At 38.3% G+C, this 22097-nt stretch overlaps 1 protein-coding gene across 4 annotated transcripts in view; it reads right to left on the reverse strand.

Moving 5' to 3' along the window:
• Nucleotides 1–21018, reverse strand: part of DICER1 (dicer 1, ribonuclease III) — a 64122-nt gene extending 43104 nt beyond the window's left edge. For 2 of the 4 annotated variants that reach the window (XM_059850242.1, XM_059850240.1), the window contains exons 1-3: nt 20713–20870; nt 4307–4372; nt 3294–3394 (exon numbers count right to left, since the gene is read on the reverse strand). The gene's annotated coding sequence lies outside the window, so the exon portion shown is untranslated. Of the gene's footprint in view, nt 1–3293; nt 3395–4306; nt 4373–20712; nt 20872–20933 lie in introns of those variants that run through there. The other 2 variants (XM_059850241.1, XM_059850243.1) reach the window with 2 other exon arrangements.
• Between the last annotated feature and the right edge of the window lie 1079 nt (nt 21019–22097).

Below are 22097 nucleotides of genomic sequence, written 5' to 3' on the forward strand. Positions count from 1 at the left end.
TTTTTCAGAAAAATATACAATGTTAGAAATGAAGTCAACAACATGCAACCGCAATTTTTTCCAGTCTTTAATAAATCTGGAACTGTGGTGTAGGTTTTTCAGTCACATGACTATATCCATTTTGAAACCATCCCCTGGCACACAAAAGGTTTAATTCAAGGTTTACTGCACTATGGAATACAAGCCATACCAACCAGAGGCTTCACCTGGAGACATCCTGGATCCACTCCTGCTTGGAGGACAGTTTAAAACATTAATGGAACAGCACTGAGGTACACAGAGAAGAGAGCAACAGCTGGGGGATGCAACTTTCAAGTTTTTATCACCATTTGTGAGCACACTTTGTCCTGTATTCACAATGCAAAACTATAATCATCTCCAATTAACAACAAAAATTTCTTACTGCCATTTGCAGGGTATTAAATTTGCTTTCTATACCAATTTGTAAATTTGTACCTAATATAATCCTTGTGATATTGTTGAGAACTGGTTACATGGCAAAGGTCACGTAGACATGCTCTAGATAGCTGAGAAGTGGAAAAATACCAAACTCAGCTAATCTGAGGTCCCGCACTTGTGAAGATGCTGTGGCCTTGAGTATAGCTGTATTATGATAACAAAGATGCTGTAGCCAAGAGCAGAGCATGAGAAAAGAGAGATGTAAGTTGTAAAGAATGAAAAAGTAAGAATACCAATAGATTGCTTAACTTACAGAATATGCATAAGCTTATTATGTGTTGTGCTTAAATGTCTGATACTCTAATCAATAAACGAAGCTTACTGACTCTCACATTGAAGTGTCACCAAACCTCCTTCACTGTGACATGATACAAACATTATTTCTGATGCTTTAGGATTTCATCTTTGTCCTGGAATGTCTAATTTATCCTCTAAAAATACTCTTAGCATCAGCCAAAACAAGTTAGCCTCAAGAGGTAAAAATAATCCACTTACTCTAAAGGAAATAAACCACAATTTATAAAAAAATATTAATAGAACCTTGCTGCTTGAATAGTCTCTTACATGAACACTTGAAGAGTTTGAATGCAGTTTCTTTATAGCACTTTCTATGTTCAAGTGCTACATGAAATATTAACTTGCTGAATGACCTAACACAGCGAATTCTTACCTGGGTAAAGGAGGAACAAATAAAACAAAAAAAAAAAGTAAAACATTACAAATATGAAATACAGAGTAGAAAATGAATGTAAATATGAATATAAAAAATGTAAAATGTCACTGAGAATGTTCCATAACAACTTACACTGTAACCATTCACAGGCAAGAACTGGTCTTGCATCAATTTAGGTGAACTTGCAATATTTCTATGTTGTCTGGTTTCTAAGCTTTCTTTTAAAAGAAGTTTACTTTTTAAAAGGATTTGACTTTTTCAGTAATAGCCCAGAAGAGCACACTACTCTTTCCAGAAAAAGAAGCATATTTTGTTAATATTACTCCAGCAACTTTAGTTCTCTTGAGAGAACTTAAAAATCCCAAACCAAAAAAAAAAAAAAAAAAAAAAAATCCACAACTCAAACATCAAATAACTGTCAATATTACTCAGTAAGATGAATCAGGAATCTCTTTTATATTGTGCTCTCTTTAACACAGAACATGTCTTATGAGACATTCCTTCTGTGTCATCCTTCAAAGATCTTTATCCCATGCACTGCCTAATAGCAATTTTTGCATTTGATCTTACAATATTCTTAAATGAAAAAAAAAAAAATGTATTTCAGATGTGTTCCTTTCCAGGAAGGGAATGCATAGACACTTACAATGCTCAAATATAAGTATTCCTTTAAGGACCATCTTCCCTGGTTTCCCTAGCACAATCAGAAATATACTTTGTGTATATTCATTTTGTCTACAAGAATTCTATTTTTTCTATTCTTCTGATACATAACCAGTCGCACATTGGTCTTTAACAGCCTACCAAGACATACCAGCACAACAACAGCTGCTTTCTGTTGTCCAGGAGAAGTATCATTACAGAGCTTATTAAAACAAAAGTTAAATTGAGGCTCTACATTTGTATGAGCTGATTCTGAAGCACTTCTACAAGCAGTACAACAGTTAACAGGTGAAATTCCTGGCAGACACCTCCTAAATGTCTGCTTGTAGGAGAGAAATGGAGTACAACATGACACTTAGCAGACTCAGAAAACCCCTTAAGTCCTTCATGAAGTGTTCAGTATGACCAAACCTGGACTTGGGGCAAAAACCTAATAAACACTTTGTGTTGCATTCAGTCCACCTCAACCAACGGAGCCAGCAAGTCATCATTCACAGAGAAGTTGAGCTGCTGCACACTGAACAGTCAAATGCAAAAGGATTATGCCAATATTTATCAGCATAACACACACACAGGCTGCAGGGCATTTACAAGTAAAGCAATACAATGTAAAAACAAAAATCAGTTTTGTAGTTCATCTCTTGTGATACCAGTGCATGAAGCGCTCACAATAAACATTCAGAAAGGGGATGCTTCTGCTTTAAAGAATACAGATCTGCAGCCAGATTCTGGAACAGACTTTCATTTCTTAAAATGATGTGTGCAAGGCCAGGGTAACAACCCTAACTATGCAGTTGCTTAATCAGCAATGTAGACCTGGTGCTATGCAGACTCCTTTCACCTCCACAACACAGATGACAAAAGATAAAACATGAAGTATACGGATCAAAGATGCAAGGCAAGGTGAGCACAGCAGTTATAAATACATTTCTGTCTTCCCTATGTTATCAAAGCACATTTTTCTGCTACGTAGTTTTAATCAGACAGCCTCTTTCCTTATTTTTGCTGAACTCATATTTCAAAATGAAGCATACTATTGAAACTAAGACCTTAATTTACCTCTCATTTCTTTTCCTTACCATTTAGTTTGTATCTCCTATCTGGAATAACATATGAATTCAATTCTAATTCTAACCCCTTGTGCCAACTCCTTTTTTAAAGCTGATCATATTTCACCAATACAACCACATCTGAATATAAGATCCACAAGAAAAGCACACACACATCCTTATAAAAAACTGAATAGATTTCAAATCACATTCAGCTTCATAAGAAGTATCAGGGCAAGAGTTTCATGATAAACATCTAAACTTCTATGAATAAAATAAAGTAGCTACTTTCATTTTTCTTTCCAAAGAAATTTAGTCAATTTCTATAAACTCACATATGGAAGTTACTTTACTCTGTGGTTCTGAAGCATCTTTAAATACAAAACAGGAGAACATAGTGCAGGATACATCAAAACCTGCTTCTCCAATACCACAAAGCACAGTCTTACCGTTTTAATTTCCGCAGTCTCTGTGTTTATGCTTCCTGAACTGCATTTTGACATCATGATATCAGCTTGTAGAATAATCACATAATTTGTAAGCCTTGACTCTTAAAAAAAACAAGAACAAAAACCCATGAACAATAAAAATTATTTGAAAAGGGAACTACAATAGCAAGATTAATTGTGGTTAATTCAGTTGCTTTTTATATGTGTTGAGCCTACAACACGACTTGCTGACAGAAACAAACCATTTAGGTTCACTCTGAACATGAATTATTTTAGATTACTATCAGAACCTAAAATTTAAAAGATCATTTAGTTTAAATGTGCACATACTTGCCCAGTCCTACTTCCAGGTTACTTTCATTAATTACTAGCTCATGTGGGAAATACATGAGTAGAGTGATACAATTTTGCTATGTTTGTATAATTGCACTGCTTTTTCCATTCATATGCATTTTCACTTGGAGTTAAGACATTTAAAAAAAAATCAGAGTTTAAGATTCTTTAAACTATTTCAATTTAAAACTGGAAGAAATGCAGTCAACTCATGAAAAAGCAACACCCGTTTCTCTTGACGTACAGCAGTCATTTCAGTAAAAGAAAAAATACTGCTCATTTAAGATGGTGATTTAACCATTAAAGTAAAATTCAGAAAGATACAAGTTCGTGGCAGTAAATTTCTAGATATATTAACCAAACACAGGTATTATATATTTATACTGAACATATTATATATACACACACATACATAAAACTACAACTTAAAGCAAAAATACCACATTTCAGCAAATCTAGAGTGTTCTTAGAACTATAAAATAAAAAAAAATGCACAATACATACACCTAAAAGTGTGAGTTTTGCCAGACCTAAAAAGAGCCTGTGAAGTCCAATTTTTAAAAATCAATACTGAAAACTTAAACACAAAATGGATCTTGATGAAAATTTCTCCTCCAATCAATTCCATAAAGTTAACAAAGAGGACACTCGCAAGATTAGTTCAGTATGTTCATTTTTACCTCAAACGCTGATGCTGAGCTTTTCCAGAGTCCCCAATCCTGTAATTTTGTTTCACCCTAGGTAACCTAAAAGGTAACATAAAGAGAGCATTTTACCATGAACTGCCATTAAAGTCAACTGTGCCATGTGGTAGTCTGCTTTCTTGCATTCTAGTATTTAGCTCCGTAGCAAAAGCACATGGTCCTTCAAAATCTAATTATCATATGTCCCTTTTTGGCTAGGGATACTGTCAGTGTCTGAAAGATCAGCTTTAAGTGCTCAGGAGATAGCTGCATGTTTTGTTTTATCTGCTGAAGTAATTGCTAGCTAAAGCCAATTAGATTCACACTTTTCTCCCCTGTGCTCCATGCATGTTTTCACCTAACACAGTAGTGAAATCCAGAAGAAAATTATTATTCAACACATTTAAGACAGACATCTGAAAGAATGTATGTTTTTCCAGAAAACAAAGTAAACGGTTATTTTATTTTACAAGAATACAAAAGGAATGCTGCACAGAAAATCTGATGGATACTGTATTCATGGACAAAATAAACTGACAAAAAATGAATTCCCTGGGCTACATTTAAATTTTGTGTTTCAAGCATACATAAATATATCCTTTATTTTCAGCACAAAATACAGCAAATTGCTTCTAAGATGTAGTAAGTAGAACTTAGATTTGTTACAGCATGTTCCTCTTATGTCTAGGTTATTCATTTATTCACTGCCTGTAAACATGAACCAGTATATTCCATTGAACCAGAAAATAACCTAACAACAGAAAACTGCCACATTCACGGTAAAAATATAGAAATATACTCCACTCTCTATATATTTGCAAGAAAAGCTGAAGGGAACAATGGAGCATTTGAACACCCCAGCAAAACAAACACGAACAGAAAGAAAGGTTCAACCCTTGTTAGTAAAGCTACTGCTGCATGTGTGGCTTAACAGAGCAAATTTACTTGACTGCCAAATGGCAGATGGCAAACACAAAGCACAGAGACCAGTAGGTAAGATCTGAGAACCAAAAAAAGTACATAAATCTAATTCTCCACCAGCACAACCGCTTCCTTCGGAACATGGAAGCCAGAAGACGTGGGCTTGAATCAGTGGATCGGCGGGCAGGAGTTACAGTAGGTCTGAATGCCAACCTAAAACCAGACAGGCCACATTCCTGAGACGCAGTCAAGGTCTGGCACAAAACAGCAGCGTCTATCACATTACCATCTCAATGGCGCTGCTGCACCCACCCAGACAAAGCCGGGTGCGATCCTTCTCCGGCGGGCCACGGGCACCTGCCCCTGGCGTCAGCGGCACCGCCGGGGCTGCCCGGCGCTGAACATCCCCCGTGCTGCAGCCACAGCCGCCAAAACACTTTATACTTTATACCGCATTTAAAAAAATTATATTTTATAGATATATAAAATATATATATACACATATACACACACAAACACACACACACATATAAATATATATATAGTATGTGTGTTCAATTTTGCTCTATAGTTTCTGAGGATCTTGTTTAAAAAAAACACAAAAAGGAAAAATAAGCGACATTTTAGAAACCTAATTTTTAGGAATGTCAATGTCTTCTACGAACCAGCAAGGCTTCCCCTTTTTTTAAACGTCACCTTTTATTTTAAGAGCTCAACATTCACGTATTTTATCAACAGGTAGAAGGAAAGAGTTCTAAGATAGCAAACACTCCTCTGAAACACACCCCAAACACAATAAATACTCAAAGCATTAACATAAAATAAAATCAGTTCCTATAAAGACATCAAGAGAAGCATCCAAGAAGTGACACAGCAGGCGCTTCTTCAAATCTCCAGCGCTCTAGAAATCTGCAAGCAACCACAAGCTACTTCTGCAAATCTCAGCCAAGATCTTCAAGTATCTTGGCTATTTCCTACTGAAACACCACTAATGCAAAAATCAAGTATCAAAATATATCAGAGATACAGAATATATCAACAGGTTTTATTTTTATTTCATGGGTTTGCTATTCAGTCCTTGAAAATCACATTCATATGATACCTAACTTGCTATTAAAAAAGGATGGCCAGAAAAAGGATAACTGAAGTTTACAGTGTAACACTTGCTGTCACAGTCTAAGCAACAGGCTGAATCTGAAAGACTATCAATGTTCTTGCTCTTCAACATCTTGGACAATTTGAAATTAAACAGCTAGTCCCTACGGCAATTAAATCATTATTCAAACAGTCAACAATTTGAAAATGAAGTTATTTTGTAGTAAGTTCTATGCAACTGGATTCTTAAAATCACATGATTTATTTAGTGAATAATCTTTAGGCAAATACAACTGAATTCCAGCAGGAACAAAGTCCTGCATGATCTTTAGGGGGTAAGGTAAAAACGGCATTTATTATTGGGAACAAAGAGTACATCAGGGCTAGCATCCTGCCTCTACAATCACAGCTGGTTGCTGAGGGCAGGGGGGAAGGGTGACTACAGAACAGGACTTACCCTTTTCTTTTTGTTATTCCAGCAACTTAAATATATTTTAACTATTTTTGTTTGGTTTATAATGGTACAAACAATAAAGTTACATCAGAAACCATAGTACAACCTCCCTACTGCCTCAGATTAATTTGAAAGCAAAATATTCTTTGACATCCTAGGACCTAAGCCTTCGTGGAAGTCAGGAAAAAAAATTATACTCAAGACACACATCTCTCTAAATACAAAAAAATCTGAACTACACAAACACTCTGAAACACACTTATTAGTTTTAACAGCAATTAGAATTAAATTATGCCACATATTTGAGGGTTTTTTGCTACACAGGAAAACTGCAGCTCAATGTGTAGATTCTAATTTATGGATAACTATAATATCAGTATCACAAGTAGGGATAACTGACCATATCTGGGAATTTATTTATCATTTGGTCATTTACTTGGGTACCAAATTATTTACTTGTGATGATTTAGTTGATTTAAAGATTATGTTCAAGCTTTTCAGGCACTTATGTCTTTCTACAGGAAGGCAATTAAGCAGACATTAGAGCAGGGATTTCTCTCTTCCCCAATTTGGGGGCAAGCTGTGAAGCAAGTACAGTTCCAAAGCATTAATTATTCTTGCTTTGGATAAGTAAAAGCAGCAGCTGCCCCCTGAATATAACCCCATGTGGGGACTTCAATCCCATTATTTGCATAAACATAAGCCTTTTCTCTGCATGGGGCTGAAAGTCAAGCTCCTCAAAACAGGGGTATTCAACAGTTCACTGTTACCACTGTGCCACAACACCCAAAATTACCAAGTTCCCTACATTACAAAAAGCTTTCTCTGAAGTCCTTAATTGTCTGCTGGCCTTGCATCATACATTTGGATTGTAAATCAAGCTCTAAAACTTCTAAACTCCTACCAATTCTAAAATGAGAGTTCACATCTACTGCAGTCAGCCATATCAATTTATGTACCACCAAAGAACCAGTGTTCAAATTCTAGCCCTAGGTTCAATAAAAACACCAAGAAAATAAAACAAAGATTATTTATCATCAATGGTGAATCAAACCAACTCTTCCTAGTGCAAGCTTAAAATGTGTAGTATGTGTTGGGTAGCACATTATTTACTCCCCATTTTATGCTTTGTTATTTTCAATTTCATCCTTAAAAAGAACAACTTCTCACCAGTTACACTACTTGGCTTCACATGGCCTTTCCCTGAAGTGAATTGTAGGCACACTACTGAAATTTTCTTTAATGTGAAGCTGGGATGAAGTCAGTATTAAATTAATAAAAATATGTAGTACAAAGAAACTTTTTCCTCCCAAATTTAGAAGACATTCAAACCTCCTCAGCTGTTGCAGAACTCAGAGAAAAAAAAAACCCGCAACAACCAAAAAACATACTTGATTATTTTATTGAAGGAAAATATGTGAATAACTTCCAAGACACTTCCATAGGCCCACTGGGTTTTCTTTTCTCAGTTTTATTTCTTTTTATTTCCTTGTTGTTGGGTTTGTCTTTGTTCTCCTTTTGGAATATGTAAGAATATGTAAAGGTGAAGATGTTACCCAGGCTGAGTCAATACCCCTGGAGGCATTTAACAAAATGCGTAGATGTGGCACTTAGGGACACGCTTTTGGGACAGTCTTACATTGATAGCTGGATTTTAGGGGTCTTTTCCCTAAATCACATGCAATTCCACAATTCTGTGAAAAGCTCTGTGGCAAAGCAACAGCGTTGCAAGGGCTCTCACATGCAGATTGAGTAGAATAAATGTGCATCATGTAAAATGATGTGACTTAATTCCAAAGTGGAGAAGATATACTTATTTCCCTCTATGTAAATACATGTGCTTAGACTAGAACATGAGCATTCCTTCACATTCTTTACACTGAAACTAATATAAGACTTCAACAGCTCTTATCAATTAACAACTTATATCTTTTAATGCAATCTTTATTTCTGAATGTTGTCCAATAAAGCAAACATCTGCACACTGTTTGGGGTTCAAAAGTGGTGAGAAGCCATAAATATTACATTTTACCAGTATAATGCTTCAAGCCTCATGTAGCAATTCCATATCACAAGTTATCTGTAGCCCTGTTGCCCTTCCAAAACAAATGACACAATACTGAAACTGAATCAAAAATATTCAGCAATTTACTTGGCAAAAAGGTAGTGACAGAAGAGCTGAAATCCTTATTTAAGGTAAAGTGGTAAAAATACCTACAAGATAAGACATGTTTGTTCTGTGTACTGTCAGTCCTGAGCTATTGGTAGGAAAAACTGGAATGATTTGTGCAAACTTGAGGATTTCCTCTTGTGCTAAGTAACTCCAAAGGTTTTTACCTTCAATTAAAGCTTCTTTTTTAATTGATGCCTTAAATCAAATTCTTAGGTTTAGGAATAAACATGTAATCCCAAGTGAATTTAAGATCCACAAAATGCAATGTGGACAGCTTGCTTTCCCCAATATGTGGGGTCATAGGCATCTAAATATTGACTTTCTATTTTCTTTTCTTCTTTAAAAGCTTTTCATATTATGATCAACCCTGAAAGCTGGAACAAGGTCAAACATACTTCACTGCTGAGAGAGGAGGTGGTTTAACCAGTTCATAAAGGTCCCTTAGTTCCAATCCTTTTGCAACTAAGCACCACTAAACCTTGCAATGCAGAGATCCAAATCAGAAAACAGACCCATTCCTGATTCATCCATCAATCTTGCACAGTAGCAGAACAAATTCAAGATGAAGAAGAATAAACTGAGAAAATAGGTGTCCTTGAGAGAGTTCTCTGAATGTATACTGATAGGTATCTTTCCTTTATGCCAAATGTAGATTACAGTCCGTTGCAGTATTAATCCAATTTTCAACATTAGGTCTCCTAATAACATATAGTGATGGATACTCTTAACTACGTGAGGTAAAAATACATATATTAAGTTGCTCCTCCTCGTTGAATGCTAACAAAAGCTTTAAAACCTGAAATAAGCTGCTTTGCTACAACAATCTTTAAAAAAAAAAGATCGGGAGGCATGAAGGTGGAGGTAACTTTTTACCTTTCATTTTCCAGAATGAAGTGAGAGCTACTCCTGCATAAATACAAAAGCATTCCCAGATATGCAAATGACAGGATTGTTCCAGACATTCAAGCAGTTGTAAATACTGGATATAGTATTTACTGAATACTCATTTAATGATTATAGAAGCAATTTAGAAGGAAAGAGAAATTAAATTATTGTTAATTACATTTTTTATATTATTATTTCTCAGGCCTGAGTAGTCATAGATAATGTTTTAAAGGAGTTAAATCCCTGTAAATGGTGCAACTGAAGGTTTCTGACACTATGTTGGCTACTGGAAACAATATAACTAAGTTAATATAGTACTAAACCTATCAATTAACTCTTCTGCTAAGCAAACTCAGAATGACTATATTCCTAAACTTGTTTCAATTCCAGTCCCTGTTTGTATTATTTACACAGTATTACATTTAAAAAGACACACATATGTACAGGACACTAGTCCACAGCCATTAGTTGAAGAGAGCTCCTTTCTTCTGTAATATTAACTGTAATTCAGTCAGTTGTGAACTGCATTATCAGAGCAGAACCCAAACATACAAGTTTGAGTAGAGACTCCTGTGTAAAAACAACAGCACAGATTTTGCTGTATTCAGGATTACTGGCTCCACAAATCCTAGTTATCAAAAAATAGAAAATATAAAGTGAAAGAAAGAATTCCTTCCTGTGCTTACCACATCAGCTGTAGTTTGCATTGATGTTGCCAAACCACCAATTATTATGCCTGGTATCATCTAATTACCAGAAGTACAGTAGCTTGATTGCAGCAACGTTAAGTAGCCAACATCAGGCAACTATGAGCAAAACCTGAGGTGTTTTCTTAATTCAATAATTCTCAATTTTCAGAAAAACATGTAGCCAAATTCTGTGAGGCTGACTAGCAGCTGCATTGGCAGAGCCTGGACTACCCCTCCTTTCTCCTGCTGCCGTGCTCAGCTTCTACTGTGGATATATTAAGACCTACTAGAAGAACACAGTAACAGCCTGGCAGGTACATTCCTGGTGACTGACAAGGAATGAGAGAAGAATGAGATAAACAGTAGAACACATCTCCATTCTGAATGGGGGAAACAAAATTCAAATTCCCACAGAATCTCTTACAGTTATCACTGTATCACTCCTCCAGTCTGGGAAGCTCTGCGCATGCACCCATTCTTTCACTTAATGATGAGTACTGCATTAAGAGTACTTTCTTACCCTCATTTATTCTCACAGTACCCTGCAGATGACCAATTCCAGCAGGTCAGACTGTGTTTCTCCAGAGGTCAAATCCAGACTCTCTGAAGACATGCATGAAGCAGCACAGAAGTGAAGGACAGCTGTAATGAACATACAGTCAGACTGGCTGGATCAGAAGAAGCACTGGGAACATGCAAGAGACTAAGAACTCGACCTAGTTATGAGGGAATTTAAGGAAAGGTGCAAGTTTCTAGAAGTAATCAAAAAGGACATGAATGCAATCAAAGATTTGGAAAAGCAGAGATACTTCAGGTTTTAAAAAAAGGAAAAAAACCAAAAACCCCAACACCTTACTGTAAGTCTTTACATACCAAATAATTTATTTTATCAACAAGGAATAATCAATCATTTTAAAGTTAATTACTCCACCATTAACATGCCAATACAGCAAGTGCAATTAAATCCGAGGCATTAACATCCCCAATTTAGATGTATACTTTTAAACATCCCAGATTTATACTAGGAAAGCTTAAATCTAGGGTTATTACAAAACTACCCTATTAGTTGGGAACTTACATTGTTTTTATAGTTTTCCTTAGAAACAACTGCATCCATATTGCTATCATTTAGGCTGATACACAACACAGGCATCTGACTAATTAGAAGAACAGCATCACAGCCATCAACATTGCAGTAACCACAGCATTATCCTTATTAATTGTTATACTGAATTATGTAGAACAACTTTCCTCCTGCATACTATGGTGTACTTGGAAAGAATTTTTAACTCAATTAATGCAAACATATATTTATAATAATAAAAGCTGAAATTATTCAGAATAAATATTTAAATACAAGTGACTTTCAATTTCATTGATGAATCATTTGCTTTCATCAGCTACTGAGCAGCTTATTTGAGTAGGCATACATAGATGCATTAAGATGCCTAAAGAGGCAGATAATTGATGACTTCCATAATGACTTAAGCAGATTACATGCCTAACTTTCAATGGAGATTTCTCTCCTCTTCCTCAGCACTGCTTTCTCAACCCTGAACAGCAAGTCTCTCACTTCTTTTTAACTAATGATTTTAAGAAATTACCTTTTTTGTAATTTCCTAATTTACAATTCAAGCTACTTCAATTGCATACGAAGACTGGTGAAAAAAACCCATCAAACCACTAAAGGAAAAAAAACCCAAAAACAAAACACCAAAACCCAACATCTAGGCCTCTAAGATTTGTAATAGGAAAGTAGTTTTGAAATAAAATTTTAAAAGGTATGTGATTTTTAAGTTAAAAATTTTTAAGTCTGACCTTGTTGCACAGACAAGACTTTAGAGAACTGAGACTAATCAACTAAAGCAATGAAGTAGATTGAAAAGGAAGAGTGCCTTAAATCCTTATGAGCAAGCTGTCACTGAGAAGAGTGACCTTTTCATTCCTCTTCTAGTAGGATTAAGCACATGGCATGTGCAGAGGTTTTACATCCCATCATTTTACCAGATCAGTATTTCACTTTAGCTTTCTTAAATATGCTTATAAAAATCTGTAGCTGGTTGTACAGTCAAATTTTTCCTAAAACAATCAGAGAAGAAATAAATTCCTGATGTAAATAAAGCACAGGAAGGTTTCTTTTTATCACTTTTTTTTTCATTTTCACTCAGCAGCAAGACAAAACACTGTATAATAAAGGCTTCCTGGTCACAGCTTACCGTGCATTTAGTACAAGCACTGTTACACCCCAAAGCATCACTCTTACCCTCTCTTCCTTTTACCTGCTGCCTCCACAACTGTTTCCAAGTCATCTGTGATAACAGCTGAGTCAGACCATAAAAGAATGAAAGAAATCACAGAGAATAAATTGTTTCTTAGATGAATTAGTCTTGTTAAGTGGTTCAGCTTGATTACTGCACTGATTATAGTTACTTTTATTAAAAAGTTGTTCGTATCTCAGGATAGTACTTGCTAAAGAAGTGTTGTTAAATCCAATTTTTTTCTTTAATTTTCATAGCATAATTTTCCCCCCACTTTGTTCCTATCCTAGATTTACCACAGCTGATTTTCATACACAAACCCACAAAACTACTGTCATAACACACTTGTTTATAACAGCAGCTATTACAGTAAGTGAGAAAGTATAAAGTCGAGAAAAACATGGTACAATTATTTCAATTAATTGGTGAGAAGTAGTAGCTTGAGATTAGTTTTCATGAGACCGTAGATCCAATCTGATGACAATCTAGTGCTCAATGAAGGAACCCCACTGTCTCTGCTCCTTCCCTTCTTTAACAGCTTGGACACTTGTCTGACTTTCTGGGAGAAAAACGGCTGAGGACAATATAACCAAATGGCATTTTTTTTTCCTAGACCTAGGCAAGTTTTCTACTGGCTCAGCAAGCTGAACTGAGTAGCTGATATTGATCAGAGGAATATTAGAGCTGCCATGACGAGGAGGTTGTCATCCACTTTGACAGCCACTTGAATGCCTTCATTATAGAAAACAAGGAAATTGGATTCAACAGGTTTTTGACTGTGCAATTTAAAATAAGACACCAGCTTCTCTTCTCTATTGCCAACTGCTGCTAAACTGTGTTACATTAAGACCAATAAAAATTCCAAACCCAAAACTTCTTCCTGTGTAGTCCCAAATTATTTAAATGGTGCCAGAGGAAACACCTACAGGCAGCAGACTGCAGAAAGGGGATGAACCGATAAAAGGTTTTAACAACTCCTAATCGCTGGCAATGTATACATTAGTAGCACTAGTGGCATAGTAGTCCAAATGCCAGCCAGGAATCAGCACCTGCTTCATCATTATGCCAGTCACTACATGCCCTAAAATCGTCCAATAATTCCCTGCAGATCCTCATCAGCTGAGATAACAAATGGTCAGTACAGTTTTAACAAATGATGAATTTTGTCACTAAAAACTCATCCTGTATTCAGTTTAGACAACACACAGTCATTAGAAAACCATTTTCCATACAACTTACTGTTAACTAAGGCAGGTTTAACTTCTTAACGTCAACATAGCAAAGCATTAACTATGCAAGGATTACAACAGGGAAAATTGCTCATCTCCTGGAAGTTGATCATACGTCTTTCAAAAACCCACAGAGCTCATAATTGTCTTTGGCATTCTTCCAATCCTTTTTTCAATTAAATACTTTACAATAAAAATGCATTACTTTCCTAAAACCTACACACTTTCTCCTCCAGAGCTTCATCACCCATCATGCCTCAAACCCACTGCTTCCAAATCACTCAGTAGGTGGTACAGCCACACTTCTGTAGTGGAAGATTTAATTAACTCAGAGCCTTTGTGACTGATTGCACAGTAAACAAATCAACTTATCTATTCACTATATAAACCTATGGATACACTGGGTATACATTTCTGGAAAAACGTGGATATGTTTTTATTTTTTGATTAATAATCTTTGCAGGTATACAGACAGTTTCTTGTTGCCCCATCACTTACAGCTTGCTATCTTTCTTTAGTGTCAGTATTAGCCACATTAGTCCTGTGGCTAATACTGACAGAGTTCAATATTCTTTAGAAACAACGAAGAAAGGAAAACCTTTCCTCACATGCTTTTTTTACAAGTTGTAAAAAAATTGTGAGGCAGTCCATGAGACCTTGCTGGTAGTAACTGTAGAAATAATGAAAAAGATACAAAGATAATCCCATGGCTCTGAGTAACAAGCTTCAGTCACTTTCCCCATACAGTCTCTGCCATTCATGCTGAGTGTGTTCATTAAACTGGTAGAAAACATTCATAATTCCAATATTCCTCTTACTTTGTATCACACAAACAGGAAGGTATAGGCAGCAAGAAGAACAAATGACAAAAACACATACATCATCTTGGGGACTCATAAAACACAAAGCAGAAACAGAGGTTTAAATGCGTGCTTGTTTGGGGTATTTTTGTTTTAAGAAGTAGTTTATTTTTATGCTCATTATCCATCTCCAATAATAATTTCGTTTCTACAGTCTTGGAGGTCATTGAGATAGCACTATGTAAGACAGCAAGAACCATGAAAAGTTATCTTCAGTAGCTGGGGGCAAAGGGAGAAGCATAGATTTTTTTTTTCCCCCAAAACAAATTTTAACAGAGGTCATATTCCTTCTTAACAACTTTACATAGCAAGTTGACAATATGGGCATTTAACTTTAGTTGAAAGATGGCAAAGGTTGTGAGTCACTAAAGAAAATTGACCAGACATTTGCTTATATTGTAAGGACTTTCATTTTATGTCTTCTTCCAAAACCAAAAGCCTAGTAGCCATTGACCATGAAGATATAGCAAAGCTCAAGTTTGCCTGCTCAGGAATACACAGCTTCAGTGAGGAATTAAAGTCTTGCTTAAGATTGATCCCAGACACTAATATCCTGAATAAAGAAAATATACTATCAAATAATATTATTAATTAATAAAACCCCAGTTAATAAGACAGATTAAATACACTCAAATGTTTTAAGGTATGCAGAATATAAATATCCAAAAAATGTCTTTTATTTATGCACTTGAAAGTTAAACTCAAAAGAGGAGGTGAAAATAAAAACACCTGAATTAACTTGCCAAAATTTAGTGAGAGAAATTACGTCTTGAATGGTTCAAGTGCTGTCTAGAAATCAGATCACCTCTAAAAGTTTTTATTACAAACTACAAGGCAACTTCACCTTTAGATAGCTAAGCCTTTTTCATTCCTTTCTGCTTGAAGAAAAAAATATAGAACAGAAATATCATAAAAGGCTAGTAACAGCTCCAAGAAAGCAGTAAGGAACTTGGTCTAGATCAGAAACAAAGCAGACTTTGCAAATGAAAGAGAAACATGAATTGCAAAGGTAGCCAGCCCAGAGATGCTTGCATAGCCAAATCACCTCAGTGGAATCATACAAATTAGCTTTAAAAAGCAAAATGTATTTACCTCACTTCCTAAGGAAAGGAGATTTATGCAATCAATAAGTGGGAACGTCTAAAACTCCAGTTTTGAAAAATAAAATTCCTAAATTCTTATATTTAAGACCATATATTCTTTATGCTTAAGACCATATACTCTTATATTCTTTACTGCTACCCAGCTACTTACTAGCATGTCAGCTGAGGAAAAGGCTGCTACACGGCTTGACAAATTATCAAGAATCAGAATCCAAAAGAGGAGACAGGCACCAGAAAACAGGTTTTAGTAACTAACAATAAGGGGTTGGTTCAAATAAGCATTTGGGGTCAGGGTTTTTTTATGTTTGTGTGTGCATTTGCACAAATGAAAACACAAGGCTACTGATATTTAAAACAAACAAAAAAATCCCAAGGCCAGCTAAAACAGTCCCAAACTGACCACCTCTGTTTCCATAAACCAACCCTTCAAGTCAGAAGCTACCCTGCTGCCTCTCAGATCTCTCACGTTCATTCAATGAACCCAAAGGAATTAATCCTTTATGAAGAATAACAGAATATTTAAAACATGGGCAGAAACTGATCCTGCTAGCTTGCATCATAGAAGTACTGACTCGCTGACATAAAGGGAAGAAAACACAGCAAACCAAGATTTTCTACTACCATTAGCAAAGATCAAGAAAGAACTCTTTTGATTTTCTGTCTTGGTAAGAAGGAATTCACTAGTAACACCCATGCCAATCAAAACACAGATCACGAACCGGCAAGTGTATTGCATTTCAAGGAAGGACCACAACAAGCAGTACTGAAGTCTCTTGGATCCACCAGGAGGATTTACAACAGGAGAAACTGGAAAATATTGCCCTTTCTTCTCTTTCCCATCAGAGAACAGCCTTTCAACACCTCCAGCTGTGCAACAATGCAAGTAAATTCCTTGACACAAGTCTCAGTTCTCTGCTTCTTGACTGTATGATTTTGAAGATAACAAATAGGATGGAAAACCAATTTAACTAATGCAGTCCGCAATACAGAGCAGAAATAACAAGGGAATTCTAAATACACAAACTTGAAAAAATTATGTTCCTAGATAAGAATGCAAGAACTATCAAAACCAAGAGTTTACCTAATATAATAACACGGCATACATTAAAATGGGCACTACTTTGTTCTATAGATTAAGTATTTTAGAATGTTTATTTTAGTAACAGTCCTAAAGCCACCATACCCCAGTCAATACAGTTTAAACACCAAAACTTGAAATGTCGACGAATTCTGTAACTTCAGCTAAAAAGTTAACTTTTAGTTCTTACTATATATCAAGTTTCTTCTCTTCTGGTTTATTACAATACATATAGTACTCATGAAACACTAAAGGATGAAAAAATAGATGTCAGGAAGGTGTAAAGCAAAATCATCCTTTCTGATCTACTTCAACTATTCTTAGCCTTCAGGATATAGCATTCTAAAAGCACATTCCAAACATTTTATAGAAGCTCCTGTTCTACACAATGCTACAATGATACTTTTTACTTTTTTTAAAAGTAGCACTTCCTAAAAATATCTCTATAAATAAAACCAAACTTCGGCTATCAGTCTGAAGAATTTACTTGAACACATGAAGGTGATGGGATGCAGATGGCCAGTGGTTGGTTACAGTCAGGCACCGGGACATAGGAGCCACCTTGCTGTTCTGCCAACAATCTACCAGGCTCAGCATATTCCCTAGTCTGTATTACCTACATGAGAGAGAAAAAGGTCAGAGAGAATTATGGAACAACAGAACAACCCATCTCAGAATGTTCTGAAGTTCTACCTGTTGCCTGATAGTGATGCCTTTCCACTGGCCCTACAATCATGACCCAGACACAGGTGACTAAAAGTGGTTACCTTTACAAGGGTCCTTATGGTGCATAAATGCTGGATGAAAAGCACTGAAGATGCACACATAACATCAAGCAGATACAATTTTTATATGTTTAGAAATAAGCATAACCTACAAGAATCCCCAGTTAGAGACATAAGTGATGAGGCAATTCCCCCTGGTTCTACCCTTTTCTGAAACTCCCCCTAGGATAATAACTAAACTTTGTTCATGAAAATGTGTCTTGAGAAGTCATTTTGACCACAGTTCCCAGAGGACATAACCTTGGACCCTCAGGGCTTGGTGCCACTGGGGAATTTCTTTTGTCTTTCTGTCCAATGGAGTAAGTAAAATGCTAGCTACAAATACCATAATAGGCTACAAAGCTAAAAATACATATGTAAAGAATATAGAGAATATATAAAAGCAAAAAAGGCAAAATCCCCTTTGGTATCAATAGATTAACCTATGCCCCAAAATAAAAAAACCTGTCTGTAGTCTTCGCACTTACTGAAATGCTCATCGACCCTAAAGCCCCAGAATCCTTTTCAAAATCTTCCTGAATTCTTGCTCTCACATTTATTCTAGAGCTTCTCTAAAGAGAAATCAAATTATTTCAGCTCTTTTTATCCATTTTGCTAAATAACTCCTTGATGAATGTGTTTTCATTTGGTTTTGCCAGTAATTTGCATTCAGTACAAATAAATGCACATTTAGTTAGTTCATACTGAAAGCCAGCACAGGTCAAGCAGATACACTCAGACTCTGAGCACCTGGGCTGAAGCAAATCCATACACTTTGCTGAAAAAGTGGCAAAGTACTTTGCACATTTTTGAGGTGGGAAAGGAGAAACATCTATTGTCTACAAAAAAACCCCATGAAAATACATCTGTTTTTAAACTGCAGGTTTTAGGTTTTTTCCATTTGAATGCTACAGATGAACAATGTATTTTTTAAAAGAAAGAGAAAAAAGTATAACTTCTAGAAAAACATTTGTGTAATATAACAGACAAAACAGCCTGGTTGGCTTCCCCCTACCAGTAACTAGTGGAGGACATGTATGGAGCTCTGTAATTGCAGGGCAGGCAGAAGTACCTTCCATGGACCAGCCACCTTGGTGTTTGCCAAGACTGAAAAGATACTCTGCTTTTTAGAGCCTTGGATGAGTTTCACCACAAATTAATTGTTTCAACTGTCTGGTAAACTTCTGGCATTCCAAATAGACTGATGCACCACGTTGGTCAGTTACACACAACATAAAGGAGTATCACATTTGTGTTCAGTGTGTTGGATACAAAAATCCTTCAAAAACAGCAGAAACAAGCAAACAATCAACACTTCCTTCTTCTACTTTCTTCATGACTCCCTTTGTGATGTTTGTTATCCCTTCACTGGTATGTCCTTCCTCACGTGAAAAGCCCTAGTCAATTTTCCATCTACACTTCTCTTAGCCTAATACAGCCTTTCTAACGTAGAAGGGAGATAAAGAGAAAATACCCAAACTGCATTTAATATTAAACACAGGGACTGAGAACAGGTTTATACAACCACATACTAATGTCACTGCCTTCTCAATTAATTGCTAATTCTCATATTAATCGCTTTGTGGATGCCAAGTACTGACCTGCCACTTTCACAGAACTGAATTATCAGGATGCTTTGAAGAACTGCAGTAGCTAATTCAGGGTCAACACTCCTGAATAAATATATACAGACTTTTAACCCTACCAATTAATAAACAACCCAATTATTAAACATGTAAAAAAAGCACCTTCCAGCTGAAAACTGCTAGTAGCATCTTCAAAGCTCATGGACGAAAGTGTGGAGATGGACAATAAAAAAGACTCTCTTAAGAGAGGAACTTAGGAAAATAGTTATGAAATGAATTTCAGTTAGTGTCTGTATGAACCTGCTAAAACAAACACCACCCACACCTACAGAACATGCACGTGCAGTCAGCATTTCAGCAGAGCATCCAGAGTGGCTTATTTAAAGAAAATACATAAAACACAGTAAAACAGGGCAAACTGAGTGTCTGCAAAGTTAACTGTTTTGATTACCACGTTTAGGGAAAGAAAATGGAAGACAATCTTTCAACCTACACACTTTCATCACTTGAGCCAACCACCTAACTTGAAGACCAAAATCTTAATATCAAAAATACTCAAAGCTGATCTGAAATACCAAACATCCTCTGGACTGTTAGCAGTTAACCGAAATTCACTATTCACTTTGAGAGTCACTTTTATTGAACACCAATTTCTGATTAAGCATAATGCACACAAAAAATAACTTTTTTTTTTGTCAGGTATGAGTATCACCCCCTATTTTCTACTCATGCGGGCTACATCTATATTACCTAACACAGCAACGAAGTCCTGTGCAAAATATATGTCTTTTAACATTTCACTTTTCAACGCACATTCATACAGCAGGTCTGCCTTTAACCATGCTGCCTAAATTTAACCTAGAAAAGGATGGAAATGAAGCAAAGACGAGCCAAGACATTCTTATACCGCCTTTAACATCAGCATTGCTGAATTTAAACTCCTTCACTACCCGCCACTGCTTTCCCCGGACACGGCGGGAGGGCCCCGGAGCCCCCGGGAGGCTCCGGCGCGGCTGCCCGGGGGGCGCCGCTCACAGACAAAGCCGAGCGGGGCCGCAGCGCGGCCCGGCCGTGCGGGCCCCGCCGACGCCGGGGGAGCTGCCCAGGCCGATCGCGGGGCCCGGGCGCCGGCGCGGAGGGCCGCTGGGGCGGAGGTGGGGCAGCACTGCCCGGGCCCCGGGGGGGAGGGACGGACTGCCGCCATCCCACACCGCTGGCGGCGGCGCCGGGGCCGCGGGAGCTGCGGCCAGCGGGCGCGACACACCCGCGCTCGGCCGCCATGCAGCTCCCCGCCGCGCCATCTCCTACCTGCTCGGACCGGACCCAGCCCGGCGCTTCTCCCTACTACAGGCCGCGTCTCATTGTGCTCCCGCCGCCGCCATTTCCCCGCCGCCGCCGCCTTAGTCCCCGCAGCTGTCAGGTCCCTCCATTCACCTGGGCCTGGGACGGCCTCCCCCTCCCTCCCTTGCCCCTGCGCTACGGCCGGCGCTACGCAAACGGAGCGCCGCCCCCGCCCCTCCCGCCCGTACCAACGGGGGCCGCCCAGCGCCCACGGCGCAACCCCGCTCCGAGAATTCCGCCCTGCGCAGTCCGCACGCTCCTCATCCCCCCACGCTATGAGAGGAAGCAGGCGATTGGCGGCCGCAGCCGGGTAAAAGGTGAAAGGTTCTCCAGACGGCCAATGGGAGGGCGGGATACAGCCACTGCCGGAGAGCCTCGGGCGCTCACGTGCGTGCGCGCTCCCTCCCTCCCTCCCCTCCTCCCTTCCCCCGCCGGAGCGGAGCGGGCGCTCGGCCGTGCCCGCGGCGGGCGGGTCTCGCGCTGGGGCGGGGGGCGGCGGGCGCGCGGAGGCGCTGAGGCGAGGGCGGTGCCCGCCATCTTGGGAGGGAGGCCGAGGCCCGGGCCTTCGCTCCTTGTGCCACTGAGGGTCACGGAGTGCCCCATCTGGGGGAATGGGGTTGTTCTATTGCACGGCAAGCCCTAGGGGAAAAAGGCGTTCCTTTTTGGCAATGCGGATAGAGAGCAGCGCTGGGCTGCTCTCCATCAAAAATTGCACCTTTCCACACACTGGTGGCCATTTCCATAAGAAGTCACCTCCCTACCACAGGCAAAGTGCTGCTTTTCCACTGAGGAGCCTTCAGTCCTTGCTGGTGCAGGGCCCAGAAGGTAGAAGAAAGGACAGCTGAAGGTAGTTGGGTTGTGTGGGCTGCCAGGGCAGCATCCCCTTCTGTCACTGCATGAGGCAGATTGTTGCCTGGCTGGAGAACTGGTCTCACTCCAGTACTTTGGCAACACTCCATTGATCTAGTAGATGTTGCTACTAAATATTTTTAGAAGTGTCCTGAAATATCTGGAATTAAACAGCTGGTGTAGGGTAAGGTTTTGCCACCACCAAAACCCTTCAGGCAGAGGTGAATGAGTTACATTTGTGTTAAGCCAGGGGACCAAGTGAGAGTCTCCTGTGATCTCATGTGCTTGCACAAGGACTGGATGGTGATCAACCTTGGTGCCTGATAAAGAAGATGACCATAAATGCGATGCTACTTCTGGCCAGCCACTGCCCTTGGAAGTTGTGCAGAAGGTAGTGTGTTTTCAGTGGAAGATCTGTCACTGGATGTTCAGCTTCCTCCTGCCATCTGCTCTCGACCAATGACTTGCCATTGTAACAGTAACACAACCATTGTAACACAAGA

Source organism: Haemorhous mexicanus, chromosome 6 (genome assembly GCF_027477595.1).
Source record: "Haemorhous mexicanus isolate bHaeMex1 chromosome 6, bHaeMex1.pri, whole genome shotgun sequence".
Taxonomy (NCBI): Eukaryota; Metazoa; Chordata; class Aves; order Passeriformes; family Fringillidae; genus Haemorhous; species Haemorhous mexicanus.